The sequence below is a fragment of the Humulus lupulus genome, chromosome 6, assembly GCF_963169125.1.
Source record: "Humulus lupulus chromosome 6, drHumLupu1.1, whole genome shotgun sequence".
Lineage (NCBI taxonomy): Eukaryota > Viridiplantae > Streptophyta > Magnoliopsida > Rosales > Cannabaceae > Humulus > Humulus lupulus.
Genome location: NC_084798.1, coordinates 187,273,114 through 187,282,846, shown reverse-complemented (window position 1 = coordinate 187,282,846; position 9,733 = coordinate 187,273,114).

Here is a 9,733-nt window from a genome sequence, read left to right as displayed (position 1 = left end):
AAGAGGAGGAAATGGACGATGCGACTCTGAGGAGCACCTTGGGCACGTTGCAGGAAGAGTTGGCTAGTCTGAGAGCCAATCAAGAGACTGCCGTAGAAGTTATGGCAAGGCAGCAGCAGGAACTTGATCGTCAGCGGGCGGAGTTAAGCGAGATACAAGCGGAGGTGGATCGCCGCCAGACCGAGGCCATGGCAGCCCTTGAAGCGGCCTTGCTGTTGGCCAGAAATCAGGCCGCGCCTGCCTCGCAGCCTAATCAACCTGAAAATGGGCCACCCCAGGGAGGTCCCAATCCTAGCCCACCGGTCCATCCTTCAAGTCCGCAAAGGCCTGAACAGGCCCAGATGCCCCATGACGACGTCCCACTGGACCCCGAGGCAGATCCACCATCCCACGCTGCTCGGGGTAATCCCCCGCAGCAGAGGCAGAATAGGGCCGAGCGACAGCCTCGTAGTCCTAGACGCCGCGAGAATGATGGGCCACACCAAGCGAACAGGGGTCACTACCCTCCTGGTAACAGGAGAGACTCGGAGTTAGGCTCTGCGGTCCGTGGATCCCAACGGCATGATAATGCACGGGGACATCGCGACCAGCGCAGGCCACCCTCTAACGCTCGGGGTGTTTCTGCCAGAAACGGGAATAGAGGGAACAACCAGTCTTACCACAGCCAGTCAAAGTTCAAAGATGGCCACGGCTACAACGAGGCTGACTCAGGCAAGGACAATGCTGATGGGAGGAACGAAAATAGAGGTAAGAGCAGGAGCCAAATACCTCAAGATGATCAACCAAATAGACAAGATGCTGGGGGGCAACCCAGGCAAAATAATGTCTTCAACCGGCTCGGAGGTAGCGAGCAACGGAGAAGAGAGGAAGATCTAAGAGACATACTCAATGATCGTCGAGAGAAGCATGGTGAGAACATCCCCCCAGCAGCAGAGACCGTAGCTATTCCTACTGCGTTGCAAGCCCAGATAGACGCACTAAATCAGGCTGTGCAACAGCTGGTCGGAGGAAGGACCTCTTACATCGATCACGATAGAAGAAAAGGCACTCCATTTATCCAAAGAATAGCCAACGCAGAAACTCCCGGCAAGTTCAAGATGCCTACGCTCCCAAACTTTGATGGATACGGGGATCCCGTCTCGCATGTGAATAAGTTTGAAATCCAGATGGACATTCAGAAAGTGTCCGAAGACGCTCGGTGCAGGATCTTTCCTGCAACACTTTCTGAAGCCGCGCAGGAATGGTTCTTTAAGTTCCCACCTGCGAGCATAGTTTCCTGGGAAATGTTCGTAAGGGAGTTCTACGGACAGTTCTACGCAGGTCGTGTCCACCCGACCGAAGCAAACCAACTGGTTGAGATCCGCCAGCAAGATGGAGAATCACTAAAAGATTACATCCAGCGCTTTATGCGAGCGGCAGCCGGAGCAAAGACAGTCAGGGACGAAGGAAAAATGATGGCTATAACCGCGGGAGTGAGGCGCCGTTCTCCCCTATGGAAAAGTCTTCGTAAGGATGGGGTTAAAACCACCCAGGAGTTCTTAGACCGAGCTGATCGGTATATCAAACTCGAAGAAGCCATTGCCGATGATGGAAAATCCTCGAACAAGGGTAAGAAGGCTGCCAAACCCGCCAAAGCCGCCAATGGCACCAAACCAAATGGCAATGGCAACGGCAACGGAAACGGCAACGGTAATGGCAAGAATGGTGGGAAACGGCCACACAATGAGCCTTCCACCTTCGACAATAAACGAGCCAAGGGTAATCGTTATGAACCTAGGTTCACTAACTACACTGCCTTCGTTGAGTCTCGAGGAGAGGTTTACCAGGCCACAAGCTCTAGTGTGCCCTACAAGAAACCTGGGCCCATTCGAAAAGACATTTCAAAAAGAGACACTACCAAATTCTGTCGTTACCATAACGACTATGGACATGACACTAATGAATGCAACCAGCTAAAAGATGAAATCGAGTTCCTCATTAGACAAGGACACTTGAGAAGGTACGTACGGGCCTCGGGAACTTCCCAACGAGAAGCTCCAGGTGGCAACGAGCAGACGTCCACGCGCCAACGCTCGCCACCGTTACAGCCTACCCCCGTAGCCGGAACACTTTTAACCATCTGTGGAGGCCCGCACCTCGCAGGAAATAGCGGAAAGGATAGAGAACGATATGCTCGAACTCTACGCCACGACCAGGATATCGAAATGATGACAGTGGAGGACCGAGCGCCGAAAAAGGCCCGCTCAAAGGAGTGCGGGATAACCTTCTCTGAGGGCGATGCCCAACACGTCCGGTTCCCACATTCTGATCCGCTGGTCGTGGATATCCAAATGGCCAATATGATGGTAAAAAGAATACTGGTCGATACAGGAAGTTCAGTAAACATCCTATATAAATCAACGCTGGAACGCATGAAGCTGTCCGTGAAGGACTTGGAGCCCTGCAATCAAACCATATACGGCTTCTCTGGAGAAGGACTCGCTCCAGTCGGAATGATCAAACTCCCAGTGACAACGGGTACAGCGCCTGCCTCAAGGACATTACTCGCCACTTTTGTAGTGGTCGATTGTCCTTCAGCGTATAACGCCGTTATTGGGAGACCCATACTGGTTGAACTAAGGGCCATCATCTCCATGTGGCATCTAGCCATGAAATTCCCAACGGACGCAGGGGTAGGATGCGTTTTGGGAAACCAAAGGGAAGCCAGGGAGTGCTATAACGCCTCGATCACAAAGGCAAAAAGTGGAGCATCGAGGAGCGCTACCCCAGAACGATTGCAGATGACGGAAGACAGGCAAACCCAATCAGGTGGAAAAGTCACCAAATAGGGCGTTGCCCAAAGTGAGGATATAGATTTGGATCCTCGCTTTGGGGATTTTGAAGAAAATGTTGGACCCATCGAGGACCTGGAGGAGGTCCAGCTCAATGAAAAAGACCCAACCCGAATCGTAAGGGTTGGGAAGAATTTAGAACCTACCGCAAAGCAGGCGCTGGTGGAATTCTTGCAAGAGAACCAGGAAGTTTTCGCCTGGTCGCATAAAGACATGGTCGGAATAGATCCTGCAGTGATCAGCCATGTCCTGAACATAAACAAAGTCTTTCCACCGGTGCAACAGAAAAGAAGGCTGCTCGATAAAGACAGATCAAGAGCCTTGAAAGAAGAAGTCGAAAGACTTAAAGAAAATGGGTTCATCAGGGTGGCGTTTTATCCATCATCGGTCTCCAATCCGGTTCTGGTCCCCAAGCCTAATGGCAAATGGCGGACCTGTGTGGATTTTACAGACCTCAATAAAGCCTGCCCAAAAGACTGTTTCCCACTCCCGAGGATCAACCAGCTAGTCGATGCAACTGCTGGGCATGAGACCCTTTCGTTCATGGATGCGTATTCAGGCTACAATCAGATCAGCATGCATCCCCCTGATGAGGATCATACCAGCTTTCGGACCGATACGGGCTTATATTGTTACAAAGTAATGCCCTTTGGACTGAAAAACGCAGGTGCAACTTACCAACGATTGGTCAACCACATGTTCAAGGAACTGATTGGAGTAAGCATGGAGGTATATGTGGATGACATGCTGGTAAAGTCCAAGAAGGCTGAAGGACATGTGAAGGATTTGCGAAGGTGCTTTGATGTGTTAAACAAGTACCATATGAAGTTGAATCCCCTCAAATGTTCCTTTGGAGTCGGGTCAGGAAAGTTTTTGGGGTTTATAGTGAATTCAAGGGGAATCGAGGCCAACCCCGACAAGATAAAAGCCCTAATCGATATGAAGTCGCCAGAAAAGATCAAGGATGTCCAAAGCCTGACCGGAAGGATAGCTGCCCTTAGTAGATTCATCTCAAAATCAACTGACAAGTGCGTTCCATTCTTCAATCTACTTAGGGGAAATAAGAAGTTTGAATGGATGGAAGACTGCGAGCAAGCATTCCAGACAATAAAGGCTCATATGTCGCAGCCTCCTATCCTATCAAAACCAATCGAAGGAGAGACTTTGTATATTTATCTGGCGATTACCGAAGTTGCTGCTAGTGCAGTACGGATACGGGAGGAAGAAGGCGTGCAGAAAGTTGTTTACTACGTCAGCAAAAGGCTTATCGGTGCAGAATTAAAATACCCACCGATCGAAAGATTAGCATATTGCCTAATTCTAGCCTCCTAAAAGTTGCGACCGTACTTCCAAGCCCATCCTATCACGGTTCTGACCGACCAGCCCCTTCGGCAAATCCTCCAAAAACCTGAGGCGGCTGGACGACTGTTAAAATGGGCGGTCGAATTGGGACAGTTCGACATGACTTATTCACCGCGAGCAGCAATAAAAGGGCAAGCCTTAGCCGATTTTATTGCGGAGTTCACCGAACTCCCCAGCAACGAGTTGTGCGAAAAGCCTGAGGCGCCCATGCCTCAAGACAAGACTCCTTCGTGGAAACTATTCACAGATGGATCATCTAATGAATCTCACGCTGGAGCGGGAGTGATATTGATAACGCCCGATGGGCATCGATTTCACTGCGCAATCAGGTTTGACTTCGCAGCATCAAACAATGAAGCGGAATACGAAGCACTCCTCGCTGGACTAAGAATGGCCAGGGATATGAACATAAAAGCGCTCGATATTTTCAGCGACTCTCAACTGGTCGTAAATCAAGTCCTTGGAGAATATCAAGCGCGAGGGTTAAAAATGATGGCCTACCTTAACAAAACAAAAGATTTGCTAGCACAGTTTACAAAATACACCCTCCAGCAAATTCCGCGAGACCAAAATTCGAATGCAGACACCTTGGCCAAACTTGCAAGTGCTAAAGATGCTGACACCCTGAACATAGTCCCAGTAGAGAGATTAAGTGAACCAAGCATTGATGCGGCTGAAGCCAGCATGGAAATTCGGGTAGAAGATACATGGATGGCGCCTTACCTGGAGTATCTGACAAATGGGACATTGCCAGCAGATAGAAACAAGGCCAGAACTCTGCAAAGAAAAGCTGCTAGGTACATACTGCTCGATGGTGTTATGTACCGAAGAGGATACTCAATGCCACTGCTCAGGTGTATCACATCAGAAAAAGCTAAGGAACTCATGAAAGAAGTGCATGAAGGCTTCTGCGGAGATCACGCTGGGGGGCAGAGTTTGGCGAAAAAAATTCTTCGACAGGGCTATTTTTGACCAACGATGAACGAGGATTCAATGGAGTACGTACGAAGGTGTGATAAATGTCAGAGGTTCTCCAAAATCCCACAAGCAGCTCCAAACGAGCTAAAGCAGATGCAGAGCCCGTGGCCTTTCGCAATATGGGGAATAGATTTAATTGGATCACTGCCGACAGGAAAAGGAGGAGTAAAGTACGCAGTTGTGGCAGTCGATTACTTTACAAAATGGGTCGAAGCTGAACCACTCGCAACCATAACGACCAAGAAAGTTCTCGACTTTGTCATCAAGAACATTGTGTGCCGGTATGGTTTGCCCAGAAAAATAGTATCAGACAACGGAACCCAATTTGACAGCGACCTATTCACCGATTTCTGCGGAAGGCATGGGATAATTAAAAGCTTTTCTTCAGTCGCACACCCCCAAGCGAATGGGCAAGTCGAAGCTGTAAACAAAACCCTCAAGGACACCCTGAAGAAAAGACTTGAAGAACCGAAAGGAGCATGGCCAGAACAACTACCGGAAGTCCTCTGGTCGTATAGAACATCACATCGAACAGCCACAGGGCGTACCCCATTTTCCTTAGCTTATGGGTATGAGGCCATGTTACCCGTCGAGATAAATCCCCCCTCACATCGGCGTTTAACGTACGATCAAGAGCAAAACAGCCAGCTAATGCTGGAGTCCTTAGACTCAATTGATGAGATACGAGAAAAATCTCAACTCCGAGTTGCTGCTTATCAGCAAAAAATCGCCCGGTACTTTAACTCCAAAGTTAAAGAAAGAAGATTCAACGTCGGAGACTTGGTGTTACGACGAGTTTTCTTGAATACCCGCGACCCCACTGCTGGCGTGCTCGGACCTAACTGGGAAGGACCTTACCAGATTGAAGAAGTCCTTCACCCAGGCACCTACAAACTTGCACGCTTAAACGGAGATCTCGTTCCACGTTACTGGAATGGAGAACACCTGCGCAAGTATTACCAATAAACAGCCCTTCTTAAAGGACTGGCTTGTTCAAATTTTTCTATTAAATTTTACAAGTTTCACAAAGAGGGTTAGCCACGGTGTATGGCTAACTGCTCGTATATGTAAGATTCTGTTTCAGAATCATTCGTAAAGACATGATTAGTCCATTTTTAATACGAAATTATAAGGGACTGTGCTCAGCCAGTCATTCTTCCCAACCTTTGTGAATTTACATTTACAAGTATTTGTTCATTACGTGTGTTGTTTTGCTGTATTACAAGTATCATTTTTCCACACGAACAGGAATGTTCGAACAGGCCATGGTCAAGGCAAGTGACCAAGGACCTAAAGCTCCTCGATCACTTGGGGGGCATATAAGGCACATAGATAGCAAAGCATACTCTCAAGGTATGTAAACACATGAACAAAATGAGTGAAAGCATGCTTCAAGTACTTAGAGTATTTTTTCAAAATATATGATGCCAAAGTACTATGCTAAGTTCGGTCATACGGACAAACGTTATAATAAGTAAAAATATTATAGCACCAAGAGTTAAGCTTTTACACCACAAGCATTGCTGCTTGGATGTAATTGTTCAAACAAAAAGATTTACTGCCCGCGCAGCAAAGTTTAAAAAGAAATTATTGTCTTTACATTGCGACCCGTGGGTCGCGTGTTCAAAAAGAAAGAAAAACAGCTAAATAAATTAAGAGGCATGGGGGGCAGGAGGATCCTGGGCAACAACCTGGTCAGTCTCTTCCTCGATGGTTTCTTCATCCAAACCAGCGACGCTCGGGGTTGCAGGAGTCGCAGCTCTCGCCTCCTCTTCAGCCAATTGAGCAGCACACCGAGCCAACTCCGCAACTCTGACCTCCTCTGAAAGGTAGCTAAAGTCAGCACCCTGATTGTGTTTCCAGAAGTTATAGAAACATCGGAGTGTCGTCCTTTTGTACTTTTCCAGATTCTTGGAGTTGTCAAGCTCCGACTGCTGCACCTTGCCCTCGAGAGTGGCAATAGTCTCGTCCTTAGACTTGACTACCCCCTCCAGATGCTTGATTTCGCGGAGATGAGTTTTGTTGTACGACCGGTACTCTTCCCTCAGCTTAACCGCTGCATCTTTTGCAGCTTCAGCCGTGGACAGTTTGGTCACCGCTGCATCCCTCTCCCGGACCACCGTCTCCAACTCCTTAGCATGCTTGGCCTCAGCAGCCGAAAGCTCCTCAGCCGCCTTCACCTGATGTTTCTCGAGAACTTTAGCCTCAATCTGCTCAAAGTAGGCCTGGGCTCGGGTACGAGCAGTAATGGCAGAAAGTAAGGCCTGTAAACGAAAGAAAAAGAAGTCAAGACTTACCACGAGAACTGAAAAAACAAAGACTCGAGGAACAAAGAAATACTTACGCTGGAGATCTCGTTCAGAGCCCTGTTCAGGATCTGATCGACTGGTAGCTCCCCAGCTTGGATCATGGCGGCCCCAACACGCTCACCTCTGCCAATGCGTTCAATTCGATCCTTAGCGGATCGAATGGTATGGCTCACGAGCCTGGCCTCATGAGCCTCTTCGCGAGAAAGATGCTCCCTAGCAGGCGCATGTGGAGGGTTGGACCGAGCAGGGGTGTTTTGCTGTTCAGAAGGAGCTGGGGGAGGGGTAGGAGTTCGCCCAGTTGGCGCAGGAGTTTGCACGGCTGGTGTGCCCTGAGGAAGGTCTTCTGGTCGACTCTTCTTGGCTGAAGGGCCTCGACTGGTTTCACCAGTTCGTTTCTTTGACCTCCGTTGAAGTTGAGGGACTTCCTCTTCCTCTTCGGCCTGGTACATGTCAAAGATATTGGGAGTCGACATATCTGCATGAAAATAAACACAAGAGGTTAGTAAGGGAAGAAAAAGGTGAAAGTAAGTAATACAACAGAAAGAAGATAATAAAGTGAATACCCGAGCTACAACTACTGGTCGCTATACTATTGACTCTATTAATCATATACTCATTTTCTGGCATGAAGAAGTTTGGCCCTAGATTTGGAGCATATGTAAAGTTGCCATCCCCGTCAAACATGTGACAGGGGATTGGCAGACCATTTAAAAGCGAAATAACGTTACCATTGTCATCAGAAGACTCTTCCAAGTCAACAACTGGTTCTTTGGCCTTTTCTTTCCCCTTGCCTTAGGGAGCAGAAGGCCTTTCTGCAGAAGGGCTGCCCGTGGGTTCCCTGATCGTAACTCCTGTTGGCCTCCTCCTTGGAGAGGGCACAGGAAGTTGCTGCTCGGGAACCCCCCCGGCAGTGGGTTCATCCGTTTCGGACCCTCTATTGTCATGGCGAGGAGCCAGAAGGCCAGATGACCTCAAATTCTTTTCTAGTGTCAAGGTCTTGACACATTTGGTTGTGGCAGACATCTTGGCCAGAGTATCGGACCTCGACACCATGTCTGGTGTTGGGGTCGAACGCAACCAGGGGCCTGAAAAGCAGATCAAGTTTGAGAAATGACGAAAGGAAATACTCTATGATAAAGTATCGACCAAGGCAAAGACAAATTTTTACCTCCTCTTGCGAAGGCCAAGTTGTTACTGGATATATCCGGAGTGAAGAAGTACTCCTTGTTGTAATGTCCCACGTTTGATATATGGGTTGTGCCACTCAAAAACGTCCGGCCAGTTTCCTGATGGCAGAAGTGAAAAAAGCCCGTCCCGTTGTGTTGAGGATTGGACTTGAGGTCAAAGAGGTAGTTAACCTCATGGGGTGAAGGTTCTGGCCATTTGTTAAGTTTGTACAGGACATAGAGTGCAGCCAACATCCTATATCCGTTAGGGGTTATTTGAAAGGGAGCGACGCCGAAATAATTGGCCACCCCCACAAAGAAAGGATGAAGAGGGAGATAAGCCCCCGCTTCAATGTGATACCGGGACCAGGTGCTGTTTGCCCCTCCTGGACGGTTAGCCCTCTGCTCCGCAGTAGGACGTGTAATGGTTACCCCCGTTAGGGGGTATTTTCTGAAGCAGTTCGCGACCATCCGAAGGGTCATCGAACTGGCTGGAGGAGTGTACCACTCGACATCAGGCGGATTGCGATGATGAGGACGAGCCCTAGTTTGGATATTGGGGTCAGGAGTAAGATTCTCTCGACCACTGGTCGAGGGAGCCCCCGCCTGCGAATCAGGCTGGGCAGAAGAAGAAGGGTTACTTTCAGATTCGGGCCTTTTCTTGCCAGAGGATTTTGAACGGGCCATTGGAGGAGAAGGGTGCGGTCTGAAAGAGGCTCGTGAGAAAGGTATCTGGTGGATGCGTTCGGCTGGTTGTTCTTCTCCCTCGAGCAGTTGGGCGAGGAGGTCGTCGTCGATGGGTCTCTCACCTCCCCACAAATCTGGCATTAAAATCTGCAAACAGAAGAATGGGGAGGCAAGGTCAGAGGAATCTAGGAGATTCTTAAAGTAACGCTGGTCGAAGTATAAAAGCTAAGCCTTTATATAACAACATTCTAACTAAGTCTCTCTGTGCAAACAGTTTAAAAAACGGACTAAAGGGTGAAAGTGAAAAGTTTTTCTGAAAGGCTTTTTCGACTCCCCTTACGGCGGAAGAAAATTATTTCTACCTGGCTTAAAAAATCGAAATGCTACTTCGGTCCTACGT